This window comes from Carcharodon carcharias, chromosome 27 (assembly GCF_017639515.1).
Source record: "Carcharodon carcharias isolate sCarCar2 chromosome 27, sCarCar2.pri, whole genome shotgun sequence".
NCBI classification, from domain to species: domain Eukaryota; kingdom Metazoa; phylum Chordata; class Chondrichthyes; order Lamniformes; family Lamnidae; genus Carcharodon; species Carcharodon carcharias.
In genome coordinates this window covers 14,700,340-14,715,631 of record NC_054493.1, presented here as the reverse complement: position 1 = coordinate 14,715,631, position 15,292 = coordinate 14,700,340, and the positions used below count along the sequence as shown (strand labels likewise).

Here is a 15,292-nt window from a genome sequence, read left to right as displayed (position 1 = left end):
TATTTGATCCCAAGATGACTTTCCCAACACTTAGCCACACCAACACAAATACCACATATCTCCACCTCCATAACGTTACTTGTCTCCACCCACAGCTCATCTGCTGCTGAGAGAGGAGATGAATATCCTATAACTGATTATCAGTTCATGGACATTTTTTCCCTTTCTCACTACACTGCAAATAAATCATCCCTGCCGTCTGTCCTGAATGAATCAATTTCAATAACAAATGTTGAAATGTTTGCTCCACACCCACAGGGTTTCATCTGGTTAAAGCCACAAACAGAAAGGTCCAGTTTTCTCCTGGAGTTTGAGACAAATCAGCTTTCAAAATGATGCAGTTTCAACCAATGAGGGAGATCTGGGCTCAGCTCCGCCCCTCATTCACTCCGATTGGTTGGAGGACCAGCTCTCCCGCTCGGTCCTCCAGTCCTGCCCCTTCCCATTGGTCCTGAGCTACCGTCAATCACTCCCCGGTCTTAGTGATCTGGAGCATGCGCAGTGTGGGCGATGGCTAGGGACAGCCACTTGTATGTCTCATCTTCAGGCGGGAAGGAGGCGGAGAAGCGGAGGCAGCGTTAGGGGCAGTGGGTGGGAGGGGAGGCTTCACAAACACCCAGTGGAGGCCTCAACACCCCCAATAGGAAAGTACTGGGCCCGCCTTTGCACCGAACGGAACGACCAATGCGGGCTTTCTCCCGATGCCAGGCCCGAGTGGATTTTTACTTAGTTCTGTTGAAGGGTAATTCGGACTCGAAACGTTAACTGTTCCCCTCCGCAGATGCTGCCAGACCTGCTGAGTTTTTCCAGCTATTTTTGTTTTTGTTTTGGATTTCCAGCATCCGCAATTTTTTGCTTTTATTCGAGTGGACAAATGTGGGTTAATGAAGGAAATGCAGCAATGGATTTGTTAATGAGAAATCATCTTTAACTCACTTTACTGATCCTGGAGCAGGAGGAGAGAATGGTGTCAATTTCTATCCTGGACTGACAGGGATGCATTTGTTTATTAAAAAAATCATCTTTAACTTTACAGGAAGCAGGAGGGGAGACTGTTTAATATCATAATTAACTAACTTGCGGGAGTTTTTTGAATTGGTAATAGAGAGGGTTAATGTGAGTAATGATGTGATGTACGTGCATTTCCAAAAGACATTTGATACAGGGTCACACAACAGACTTTAAGCTGTGAGCAAAGTTCTAGCTCATACAATAAAAGGGACACGAACAACAAGGATACGGAATTGGCTGAGTGACAGGTAACAAACAGTAGTGGTCAATTGATGTTTTTTCCGGCTGGAGTTCGTGGGTATTTCCTCAACTATGAGATTTTTCTCGGACTCCAGTGCTTCTGATATCTTTCCACCTGCAGGCTGCAGCAGGGGATTTTAAAATTGAAAACTGAAATTGTTTCAGTGGTATTTCTGACCATTCATCTGCAATTAACCTGGAAGTGCTTTAACCAACTCAGGACTAGTGTAAGTTGTTAAAAGGGTCACTAATCAAATGGGGATATACAACCAGCCTGACAACTTGTGAATGTGGAACTGAGCCACAGACTATGCAACATCTCCTGCAATGCCTATCACTAGAGGAACCCTACACTGTTGCAGATCTTGCCAAATTCAACAATAAGGTGCAACAATGTGTCCAGTTCTGGCTGGGCCATGTATGGACTGTCCAGGGACATGATAAGAAGCTCTGCAATTTAGAGCTTTTAGTTCTATGCTCTGTTATTTGTATGAAGTTCCACATCTCTGGGGCTGGTTTGGCTCCTTTACAGTGGAACTGAACCCATGTCCATCCATTGGTCTATGTCACCTCTGCCCTCCCTGATCACCTCTCTGCCATTATCTAACTTCCTCTGCCTCTGATAATGAATGTATTGTAGTTATGTTTAGTATTTTACTGTTACTTCCATTGACTATGTCTAAATGAGGTTCCACTGCTGCCCATTCCCCAACCATTCCATCTTCTCACATGATCTTTCATCGTCACGTCTTGTTTAACCTGCGCTATTGTCCATTTCTCTTCCACTTATGACCTAATACTGCCCATCAAATTCTGCACCATTTTTATTCCCCATAATTCATTCTGTGCATCCTGAAATGTTAATGCTGTTTCTTGCTCCAAAGAAATTGCCCAACCTGCTGAGTATTCCCAGCGCTTTTTATTTTTATTTCAGATTTCCAGCAGCTGCAGTTTTTTACTATTATTTTATTCCAGGCATCACTCAGAGAACCAAGTCTGGAAACACAGACAGACTGATTAAGAGCTGGGTTGCATCATGGTGGGCTTTGGTGGCAGAAGTTGATCTCTGGCCTCCAGCGTGGGTTCTTTTTCATTGAGTCATAGAATCATTGAATGATTACAAAACAGAAGAAGACTATTTAGTACGTTGTGTTCAGGCTGGCTCTTGACAAAAGCAAATCAGCTAGTCCAATGCCCCTGTCCTTTCACCAACAGCACCAGCAGCAGATATTACCAATCCCCGATTGCCTGTGGAGAAGATGAGGGTTGACCTTCTTGAACCAGTGCAGTCCATGTGGCGAAGGTGCTCCCACAATGATGTTAGATAAGTAATTACAGGTTATTTACCCAGTGATGATGAAGGTCATATATGTCCAAGTCAACAACACTAATTTGTATTAATGTCACGCTTTTGATGCAGTACAATGTTCCAAGATGTTTCACACAAATGTTACAAAACAACATTTGACAATGAGCCTTCTAAGGCGATATTAGGGCAGGTGACCGAAAGCTTGGTCAGAGGTAGGTTTTAAGGAGTATTTTAAAGGAGGAAAGTGAGATAGAGGGATGGAGAGGTTTAAGGAGGAAATTCCAGAGCTTGTGGCCTTGGCAACTGAAAGAAGGGCCACCAACAGTGGAGCAATTAAAATCAGGAGTGGTCAGCAGGCCGGAATTATAAGGGTGTGGATATTTCAGAGGATTGTGTGACTGGAAGAGATTAGAGAGACAATGAGGGACAAGAATATGGAGGAGATTACAGACACAGGGATGGACAGGAGTGTGGAGGAGATTACAGAGCCAGGAATGGACAAGAGTATGAAGGAGATTACAGAGACAGGGAGGGATAAGAGCATGGAGGAGATTACAGAGACAGGGAGCATGGAGGAAATTGAAAACAAGCATGAGAATTTAAAAATGTAGGTACTTATTAAATAGGAGCTTTTGTAAATCTGTGAGCATAGGGGTGATGGACATATATGACTTGGTGCAAGGAAGCACATGGCAATGGAGCTCTGGGTGAGCTCAACATTAGAGGAGGTTGAATGTGGGAGCTGCCTGCGAGTGCGTTAGGATAGTTAAGCCTAGAGGTAACAAAGGAATGGGTGACAGTTTCAGCAGCAGATGAGCTGAAACCAGGATAGAACCGGGCAGTGTTACTGAGGTGAAAATAGGTGGTTTTGATGATGTGGGTATGTGGTTGAAAGCTCATCTTTGGGTGAAATATGACACCGAGGTTGTGAACAGTCTGATTCAGCCTCACACAGTTCCAGGGAGAGGGATGGAGTTGGTGGCTAGGAAATGGAATTTGTAGTGGGGACTGAAGACAGAGGCTTTGGGCTTCCCAATATTTTAATGGAGTAAATTTTTGTTCATCCATTACTGGATGTCAGACAAGTCAAGACCGTGGGTGACTTGTAGGTGATGGTGTTCAGATACACCTGTTACCCTGGTCCTTCTGGATGGTGGAGTTTGAAAGTTTGGCAGGTTATGTCAAGGTTCTGGTCAAGTTGTAAATATTTAAAATCCTTCTCCTTAGCTCCCTGCTGCTCCATCCCTCTCTCTCGCTCTATTTCTCTTTGTGCTTTTGTAGGTTCTCTCTCACTGTCTTTTTTCTATTTTAAATTAATTTCACAGGGTGCTAGAAGGGAAGGATTTGCAGTGAGGAAACTCAAATCAAACATCACATCAGGATCTGATGCAGCCTCCAAATTTATCATAACTGGAATATCATTTGATTTTGAACATGGAAGGAAAAAGCACCGTTCACAGTGGAGATAAACCGTACACATGTTCTGTGTGTGGACGAAGCTTCAGCCGATCATCTGGCCTGTCGAAACACAAGTGCAGTCATACGAGGGAGAAACTATGGAAATGTGAGGACTGTGGGAAGGGATTCAATTACCCGTCTGACCTAGAAACTCATCGGCGCAGTCACACTGGGGAGAAGCCGTTCATCTGCCCTGAGTGTGGGAAGAGATTCACTCATTCATCCAGCCTGTTGACACACCAGCGAGATCACAATGGGGAGAGACCATTCACGTGCTGCAAGTGTGGGAAGGGATTCACTACCTCATATTACCTGCTGATACACCAGCGAATTCACACTGGAGAGAGGCCGTTCATCTGCTCTGAGTGTGGAAAGGGATTCATTCAGTCATCCCAACTGCTGGCACATAAACGCATTCACACAGGGGAGAGGCCATTCACTTGCTCCGACTGTGGGAAGCGATTCACTCAGTCATCCCACCTGCTGACTCACCAGCGCACTCACACTGGGGAGAGACCATTCACCTGCCCCAAGTGTGGGAAGAGATTCACTTGTTCATCACGCCTCCTGATGCACCAGCGTGTTCACACTGCTGAGAGACCTTTTAAATGTCCAGACTGCATGAAGTGCTATAGAAGCTCTGGGGAACTGATGTCCCACCAACGTGTTCACACCAATGAGAGACCGTTCAGGTGCTTTCAATGTGGCACTAGGTTCAGGCGATCATTTGAACTCACTGTACATCAGCGCAGTCACACTGGGGAGATTCCTTTCACCTGCTCTGAGTGCGGGAAGGGATTTAGTATTTCATCCCGCCTGCTGACGCACCAGCGAATTCACACTGGGGAGAGGCCGTTCATCTGCTCTGAGTGTGGGAAGGGATTCACTCAGTCATCCCAACTGTCGACACATCGGCGCACTCACACTGGGGAGAGGCCATTCACCTGTTCTGTGTGTGGGAAAGGATTCACTTGCTTATCACACTTGCTGACCCACCAGCGAGTTCACACTGGAGAGAGGCCATTCACCTGCTCCGATTGTGGGAAGGGATTCAGTACCTCATCCAACTTACTGAAACACCAACGGGTTCACACTGACTAGAGACCTTTTAAATGCCCAGGCTGCAGGAAGTGCTATAAAAGCTCTGGAGACCTGATGTTCCACCAAAATGCTCACTGGTATGAAACTTTGCAAGTGCTCCCACTGTGGGACTGAGTTCAGGCAGTCATCTCATTTCACTGTCCACCAGCGCAGTCACATTGGGGAGAGGCCATCTCATGCTCAGGATGTGGGAAGATCAGAAATGCACCCTTCTCAAATACCAGCAAGTTCTCACTGGAGAGAGGCCAATCACCTGCTCCATGCGTGGGTAGGGATTCACGGAATCAACTGACCTGAAGAATCACCAACATGTTCTCACTAGGAAAAGACTGTGCAGGTGATATGAACATGAGATTGGATTCATTAATTCATCCAATCTCTGGACAGAGCAGCAAGTTCACACAGGGCTGAGACTGTTCACCTGCTGTGTGTGTGGGAAGGGATTCACTCAGTCGTTTAAACTTCTGACTGATCAGTGAGTTCACACTGAATAGTGGATGTTTGTGTGTGTGTGTGTGTGTGTGTGTGTGTGTGTGTGTATGTGTATATCTATTTGTAAAGGGATTTGATCATCATGAAAACTGTAAAAATGTCAATGACAAAGTGGAATGAAGCTATTCACCTGCTTCCTGTCTGGAAAATCATTTCCTGATAATGGATATTGTACTTAACAGATCCTGGAATTCATTTCAAATTGTTAGAGTGTTGCTCCCTAAAAGCTAAATGCATTTTGTGTTTTTACAGAATTATCTGTCTCCCTTTAAACAAGCTCGGAAACTAGGGAACACTGAGACATTGGTTTAATGTTTCTTTTTCTAGTATATAACACCCAGAGACCATGAGATTACTGGATACCCATGGGAGGACTCATCAGAAATAGTTGTGAGCACATTATTCGAATCTGATCAGTCTGATCGAAGGTAGACATGGTCAACTCCAAGCTTTTGTGTATTGATCGTTTTTGACTTTAGTAACATTTCGCTAACTTGATGATAACATGTCAACGCATTCTGGTTATTTGTTTATCAAACAGAATACAATAACCCTTTAAGTCTGTCACGAAACTATCATATTTTTCATATTGTTGGGTATTGTAGAGTAGGCTTATGTTTGTGTGTGTGGGTGGTTCTGTCTGCGTGGCTGATTTAATTAAATTAGAGATGGATAGACTGCAAGGTTCAAATTATCAAAGAAGTCACGTATAAAAAGGGCCTGTGAAATGCTAATAAACAAAGTCGGGTAAAGCCTTGGCAGATAGAATTTGCATTTTAAGATATGTGCAGAGGTGTTTGGTTTTCAAAAATACATGATGAGATGTTGACAACTAACAAGATAAATAAGGCAGGTTATTATGTTGAGTTTTCCCAAAAGTGCTGGCCATAATGACAACATAAAAGAATTTCATATAATGGGAAAAGTAAATGCCAAAGACATGAAGGAACAATGGGGTTTAGAGATTAAAGAGGAAGAAATATATTTAAAGAAGGATGGAAGGCTGTGTAATATCTGAAAGGTACAAGTGTAAAACCGACTTGGAGAAAAACCTCTAGCCACTTTGCAGAAGTCTGTGTTCCTGTAGCCAGAAGTTGTGTTAAAAGCCTTTGGAACACCACTGTTGAGTGGGTAACCTTGCTGGATTGTCACAATAAATTTAAAATCTATTTTGGACTGTTGCCTTAAAGGGGGTGTCTGGTTAACTAGGAATTTGTAGTCTGGAGTCTGGCTAACTAGGAATTTTGGAAATTGTTATAATATGAAGTAACCATGTAACTGTAATCTTGTGTATGTGATTTACTCTTTTCTTTTGTTAATAAATGTTTTAATTTGATTTCCAAAATCTCTAAAGATGTCAGTGGACGTATCACTTCTGAATCAGTGCACAAATCTTCTGGTAATAAGTACAAATTGCAAATCATTGTGCTAGCGAGGCCAAGGCTCCCTTGTGTATTTAGTCAGTCTGGCAAATACCACCTGCCATATCATAACATTTCAAATCATAAATGATGTAATCCTCGTTAGTGAATCTGTGCAATATCGTCATTACTCTTCTCTTGGTTTCTACCTGAACATCTGATCTTGTTCTGCAAGACTTAATAATGTCTTTGTATTCAGTTCATCTCCTGACCCTCTGGCTCAATGCTGAGAACATACCTTGTCTGTTCTTCCAGATCATTAATGTACTGGCGTCTGTCAACAGGCTCTAATCTTATCCTCAGTATGACCTCCTAGAGCCTACTTCTATTGCAGATTCTTAGTTTAATGGGTGTAAGTGTCTGTACTATCGAGAAATGTTTAATAGAGTTATTAGAATTATTTGAGTCTTCCTCACCTGGCCTCCCACTGTCTACATTCCCCACCTCGAGGCTCAAGAAGATTCTTTCTTTTGTAGCTTCAAAGCTTTTCTCTTGGTCAGTGCAAACATTTCCATTATATTCTTTCTCCTTGTAACCTGTCTTACAATTCTTTCCATCCCGCAGACCATCAATAGAAGAGGAATTAGCATCATCTGTAATACTAGGAGGAAAGTACTTGCTGTGATTATCCAGGGATGTTCTTCTGTATTTTACCCTATCTCCAACCAGGGATGATCACCCAGGGTGACATTAGATCACTCAAATGTTATTGCTTGTTGTTTCCTGTGTCCCAGATGTTGTTCAAAATTGATTTAAGCTTCAGAGAAAACCGTGAAATTATATGGCCAAACCACTCAGAATCACTGGAGGATAATGTACGCCTGTGTGAGTGTGAATGTGGGTCTCTGTGTTTGAGTGTGTGGTTGTGTGTTATGGGTATATGTGTGCCTGTATGCAGGTTTCTGTGTGTGGGTGTCTGTGAGTGTGTGTGCTGTTTCTCATTAACTGTAAAACAAACCTTCCCCTCTCTGAGCAGACGATGTTGGTTCTCTTAGAATCTCATTGAATGATTTGAATGGTACCATTCAGAGATTCTTCATCCAGAGTGAAGCTATAGGCTGACCATGTGCTGGAACAACACAAACTGTCTGCTACTTTCCAGATCCCTTCCTTTCCCCTCACTATCATCCTCAGTTCACAAATTCCTTGTGTACATCATCCTCCAACTCATCTACGGTCTCCACTTTACTTTAAAGACTTCCATCGGTCTTACCAACAGTTAGCAATGGGATAGCTGCTAAGACAGGAATCAGTTCTGAAATACTGTCACTCTGATTTTAAGGCTTGCCGTAAGAGTACGTGGAACCAGATCTTCCCACCTCACACCAATATATATTCCCATCTGCGTTCAACATTTTAATGTGATTGTCCAATCTGGGAAACAAGTTCTGAAGAAGAGTCACATGGACTCGAAACGTTAACTCTGTCTTTCTCGCCACAGATGCTGTCAGGCCTGCTGAGTTTTTCTAGCAATTTTTGTTTTTGTCAAGGAAACATGTATTTAACTCCATTAAATCTGATTGAGCACCCACACCCCATGCACACAAACTGCAAGAGATTGTCTTCGAGACCAGTTGTTGCTGTATATATATGAACAGTATGAACCTTATCCCTAACCTGTCCTAACCCTTCTGTTGTTCATTTATTGAAAAGGACTCTCCTTGTTCTAATGGTGACATTCCCTGCTTGCCCAGTTATTCCTTGACGTCAGCCCTTGAATTAGTTCTACATTGTTTCATCATGTTCCCACAGTTTACTAACAAATGTTGAAATGTTTGCTCCACACCCACAGGGTTTCATCTGTTTAAAGCCACAAACAGAAAGGTCCAGTTTTCTCCTGGAGTTGGAGGCAAATTAGCTCCCAAAATGATGCAGAGTCTCAGCCAATGAGGTAGATACGGGCTCAGCCCCTCCCCTCATTCATTCCGATTGGTCGGAGGATGAGCCGCTCAATTTCCCGCATGCAGTCCTCCAGCCCCGCCCCTTCTACCTATTGGTCCGGAGCTGCTGCCAATCAGCAGAGCAATGTGAGTTAGAGTATGCGCACTGCCGATGATAGTGATGAACTGAGTTGGCTGTATCGAAATTCTCAGCCGGTGAGTTATCGCCGGTTGGGTCATGAAGGAGGGAACGAATCGGCGGGTGGGTTGGGAGGATTCATAAATACCTCGTCTAGGATGCAAGTCCCGAATCCGAAGCTCGCGTATGATTTGAACCGGCTACAACGACTCGGGCTTTTCCCTGAGACAGGCCCCGGTTAACGGCCGCTACCTTTATCGGAGACAATGTGCAGCTGGACGCCTGCGGAGAAAAATGACTCAGCCCCGCCCCTCATTCATTCCGATTGGTTGGAGGACCAGGCTCACTCGTTCGGTCCTCCAGCCCCATCCCCTCTTCCTATTGGTCCGTCCTTCCCGTCAATCACTCCCCGGGCACTGTGAGCTGGAATAACCCTTATGAATAATTCAGCAGGTCTGGCAGCATTGACAGAACTGTCGAAGGGTCATGAGGACTCGAAACGTCAACTCTTCTCCGCCGATGCTGCCAGACCTGCTGAGTTTTTCCAGGTAATTCTGTTTTTGTTTTGGATTTCCAGCATCCACAGTTTTTTTGTTTTTATATCGTTATGAATAATTGTCAGCTCCTGGTTTGCAGCTGCGGGGCTTCTCCCTCCTGGGAACAGGCCCAGGTTAACGGCCGCCATCCTGGGTCAGCGAGTGGAGGATGGTTCACATCAGAGGATGGGGGAGGGGGGGACAATAAATAAGAGGTTACACTTTGGGCTCAAATCAATGAGGAATCTGATCTCTGGGAAGGAAGGAAACTTTGGGAGGTGGGCAGGGAGGATTCAGAAACACCCGGTGGAGGCCCCAAACCCCTAACAAGAACCTGCAGGTCCCGTGTTTGCAGCTCTGGTACTTTCAACTTTCTGTGCGGCCATCTTGGCGAAACGTCAGAGAGTGGGCGGGGCTTCAGGGTCCCAGTGACCAGGAGAGAAAATGATCGATTCATTGATGATATTCTCACTCTCCACACAGGGATTTGCGAACAGAACCCAGCCAGAGTACAGAGAGTGATAAAACTGGGAGTGAGGAAATGAATGGTGTGATAGATTTGGCAGGATGACCAACTCTCATGGAGAAAATTGAGGGACAGCCTGCCATGGAAGTCCATACAAGTAGGTGGTGGGATTCTGTGTGGGGTGCTGCCAGAGTTGGTGAGGGGTGGGGGTAATGAGGGGAATTAGCTGCCAGAGCTGTTTGAACACAGAAGCAGTAGGCCTCAGGACGCGACCAGAAAGGTCCAAATTGTGGGACAGTGTTCCGGCACCTGGACAGTTGACTCTCAAATATGGGACAATTCTGTAAAATACTGTACAGTTGGTCACTCTGGGGTTTGGATTCCAGCACGGGGAGCAAGGAGACTGTGAGGGATGAGGATTTACTGCTTTGCAGGAACAAAAGGATAGCATATTCCATAGAAACTAGATTTGTCTGTTCAGAATTTCTATCCTGTATTCACAGTGATGAGTTTTGTAAATTCCTTTTCCAGGGTATTAGAATGGGTGGATTTACAGACTGGAAGCCTGTAAATCAACCTAACATCACAGCATGGTCTGACAGAGTCACTCGATTCATCAGGACCTGAATATCATCAGGCTTTCAATGTGGAAGGAGAAATGTTTGTCTGTTCTGTCTGTGGGGAAATGTTTCAAACATTATGACTGGAAAATCACTAAGATACATACACCTGAGTGAGAGTGTTCCAGTGAATTGACAGTGGAAAGAGCTTTAACCAGTTACACAGCCTGAAGAAACATCAGATCATTCACAGTGGGGAGAAACTGTGCACGTGTTGTAATGTGGTAAAGGTTCAACTGATTGTCCAGCCTGGAGAGAGACAAAAAATACCGGCACCATGGAGAAACCATGGAAATGTGAGGACTGTGGTAAAGGATTCACCTATTCATCTCGGCTGGAAATCCATCGACGCATTCACACTGGGGAGAAGCCATTCAGCTGTTCAGTGTGCGGGAAGGGATTCACTCGGTCATCTGGCCTTCGGTCACACCAGCGAATTCACACTGAGAAAAAGCCATTCAGCTGCACAACCTGTGGAGAGAGGTTCAAGTCTTCATCCATCCTCACTGAACACCAGCGAATTCACACGGGTGGGAGACCATTCACTTGCTTCGTGTGTGGGAAGGGATTCACTCAGGTATTTGCCCTCCAGTCACACCACCAAAAGCACACGAAGGAGAATCCATTTAGCTGTACTTCCTGTGGAAAGAGTTTCAGGCAGTCAACTGACCTCAATGAACACCAACGTACTCACACTAGGGAGAAGCCGTTCACCTGCTCCGTGTGTGGGAAGGGATTCCGTTGGTCATCTCAACTGCTGACACATCAGCAAGTTCACACTGGGAACAGACCGTTCACCTGCTCCTTGTGTGGGACTGGATTCACTCAGTCACAACGCCTACTGAGACACGAGCGGGTTCACAAGTGATTACAGCGGTTGGACACTGCTGTTATTGCTGCTGTTAATCACACCCAGGACTGATAGTCTGACAATATTAGGTTTGTTTCTGCTGATGTTAACAACCCTGGCTGGAGCTTAATATTCTGGAGATGTCACTGACTTTCAGGGTTGCAATGTCCGTTTTTAAGAGCACCATTTGTGGTCTTTCCCCTGAAGAACTCTCCCCAGGAGCTAGTTTACAATAAAATTTTGGATTTTACTTCAATCCTAAATTGATATTTGATTCAAAATCTACAATTCAGTGTCAGAAAGATTCCAGTGATTAACATCTCCAGTTATAATGTGTTGATTAATCCTTGCTGACTATTCTTACTGACTTGCACATTCTTCAATGATACCTTGATCATGAAATCAAATTAAGAAGGAATGTTAAACAAAATAGTGAAATATTTTACAAGCACATCAATAAAAGCTTCATCAATCAACATTGATATTGATGAAGTTTGGAAGTCGCTGAGTTCAATCATTTCTGACAGCAGCAGCAACATTTGATAAAGGTGGAACCCACAACAAAGACTGGTTTTTTCTTCTCCGCCAATGCTGCCAGACCTGCTGAGTTTTTCCAGGTAATTCTGTTTTTGTTTATTATTATTATCTGGTTTGAGAACAACTCAGCAGAGATGGCATCTATCATTGAAGCAAAAAGCAAAGCCTACCTGATGCACAACATAAACCCAATAGCTAGAACACTGCATAACTTGAAAGTAGCCAAGATGATTGTGCATAAGACAGGGAGATACGGTATAAATAAACACTGGATAGCTTATGTCAAGAAATCCAAATTGCCTGTGACAATGGAAATCTATGTGCAATGTATGATGGGATCAAAAGGGCACTAGGTCCGACCATCGCCAAAGTTGACCCCTGAAATCACGGATGGTGACGTACTCACTGACAGAAGTAAACAGATGTCCCACTGGGCTGAACACTATTGTGAGTTGTACCCCCGTGAGACAGACATCTCCCAGTCTGTTTGACTCTCTCCTGCAACTTCCCATCATAGTTGAGTTGGATAAAGAACCCACATCATTTGAGCTTGACCAGGCCCAATTATTCTTAGCAAGCATAAAAACACCCAGCAAGGATGGAATTCCAACCAAACTGCTCAGGTACTGGAAGTCCCAGATATTGTGAGCACCTCCTTCTCTGGAAGGTAGCATCTGTTCCACAGGACATGCATGATGCAGAAGTCATCACAATATACAAAAACAAAGGTGAGAGAGGAGATTGTAACAATTAGAGAGACATCTCACTCCTTAGTGTCAGAAGGAAGACGTACACTACGGTCATGCTTAAACACTTTATCTTTTTGCAGACCGAGTGTATCCAGGATCACAGTGCAGTTTCTGTGCTGGCAGATCTACAGTGGAAATGATCTTCTCCATGCATCAGCTACAAAAGAAGCATACAATTGGGATTTAAAACGCTGCCAGCTTATGTGCTGAGAAAAGTGAAACGTTGTAATTAGTGAGTGAAAGTAAACCTTTTAGCATCAATTACAATTTACTTGTAGAACTGCAAAAGGCACCAAAAAGTTAGATTCCCTAAAGATAAGCTTCAGCCTTGAAGTTATGATCTGGAACTTACAAGCTGTAGGGAGCTCCATCCTCTTTGACTCTTTTTGGTCTAAGAAGGTTGAAACTTCAATGCTAACTTATTTAGTTTTAATTTTCTTCAGTTATATTACAGTCATTTGCAAAGGCATGTGATGAAAGCTCAACTCACCTTTTGTTCAGAGGCCAGGAACTCCAGTTCGGAAATGCATGTCAGATGACCTGAGATGGAGCGCCATTATCTTGTAGATGTCCCAGGGAGCAGGACATGGGAGAGGGAGAAGTTCCCAAATCAAGGAGAGGTCTCAAAAGGTAGTTCCAGGTAAAGGATGAAGATAGGGGACAGGAATAGTCCCCTTAAATAAGGTAAAGGAAAGGAGCAGATAAATAGGCTCAGAGTTAAATAAGGAGCTGCAGTGAGCAGACTTGTAGTGAAGTGGACTTGAGAGAAGACCTGAAGATCCGAGGAGGTTGCCGAAGGTCAGTGACTCCATGCTGTGGGCTGTTGGATACCTCTTTGAAGCAGTGGTGTTCTGCTTGGCACAGCCAAAGATCTGAAATTGTGTTTGGAATGTGATGCTTGAGTGTACTCAAGAATCCAGTGGAAAGGAATCTTGGAAGGAGAGATTGAAAACCTGTGAGGTGGGACATTGTTGAAACTGCCCAAGTGGGAGTGACTTTTGGAAAGAATTCCAAGGTGAGGTCTTCAGATGTGGAGATTGGAAACCCTCGAGAAAGAAAGTTTCGGTGAGATCAGTTGGCTCACAGTGTGACAAGTGTCTAGGTGGGTTGTTGAGAAATCCAAGGAATCTGCCTTGGTTGCATCTGTCATTGAGAATTCAGAGTGTGTCAAAGAGAGAACACAGGAATTTTAAGCTCTCTGATAAGAAAAATTGTAAAGCTATTGGGAACAGCAGTTAACTGAATTATCAGTTATAGAACTCAGTAAAGTGATCAGTTTAGCAGAGGTGCTACTGGAATATGGAGTTTAGGGAACTTCTTTGTTCACTTTGCAGTTGAAGAAGCAATGAGTTTAGAGTGTTTTTTGGGTGTCTCGGGGAGAGATACAAGTTGGGTGATAAGCATCGAGTGAATGCTCAGGAATTCACCGGAAGAAAACTGTTTGCAACTGTGCCAGCCCCAAACGAGAGGCTTTTGTGTCAAGCTAGTGGTAACTCTTAAGTGGTTTATGTGTCTGTAAAGATATTTCTGGGGTAAAGGAATAGCATAAATTTGAAGTGTCTTTTTTTGTTGGTATTGAGATCTTTCCAACCTTTTTGTCTGGTGTAATATAGTTCATTTTTTCTTGTTTAATAAATAGTTTATTCCTTGCATTATAAGTTCATCAACAGACTCCTGTTGACGAACTTTCCTTCACAGTTTCTTCAAAAAATGTAGGATCTGTCAAACCAGGATTCACTCTGGGATCTTATTGTCCAGTATTAACATCAGCTGGGATTGTAACAGTAATCTGAAGAGAGAACACAAGAGCTGTGAGAAATACCAAAAGAATTGGAGAAACAAAAATGGCATTTGGTTCATCTTTGATCTGAAAAGCTATGTAAAGTTGATACAATTGTGCACATTTGAGAACATTTGCTCCAATCTTTGCAAACAAGAGAAGTTAACCCCTGTCCACTGTGATGATTTGAACTAAAGACTGTCTTTTAAAGGTTTGGATTTATCCCACTTGTTATCTTTCAAGATAAAATGTTTGATGATGGGAGGTATGGAGTTAGGTCTAAACTGATTGCAAGTACTTCTATCTCTAATGTAAAAACACCATATTATATGACTATTGAGTTGGACAGTAAAGTTCCCCCAGGACTCATGAATGAGATAGAATGGTGATTAATGGGATGGCCCACTTAGAATAAAATAGAGAGAGACAATCATACCAACAAATGAACGTTGGAATAACTCATCCTGGGTATAGTTCAAGATAATAGATCAATCTGGTATCCGTGTACATTTAAGTGGAAGAAAGGAAAGTGTAGATGAGACTAGTAAATTGATAGCCTTTTGTTGAAGATGTTTGTATCCTTGCCTCTGAACTTTTCAAGGTAACTGCATTTAATAGTTTGGTCAGTACCTGAGGCATTGCACTATGCAGTGGGGAGAAAAACCAAGATCGTCAGACACCCTCCTTTTTGGTAAGTTTACCT

At 43.5% G+C, this 15,292-nt stretch overlaps 1 pseudogene; it reads left to right on the top strand.

Moving 5' to 3' along the window:
- Positions 1 to 542: 542 nt before the first annotated feature.
- On the top strand, positions 543 to 14,359 carry LOC121270282 (annotated as a pseudogene).
- The last annotated feature ends 933 nt before the right edge of the window (positions 14,360 to 15,292 follow it).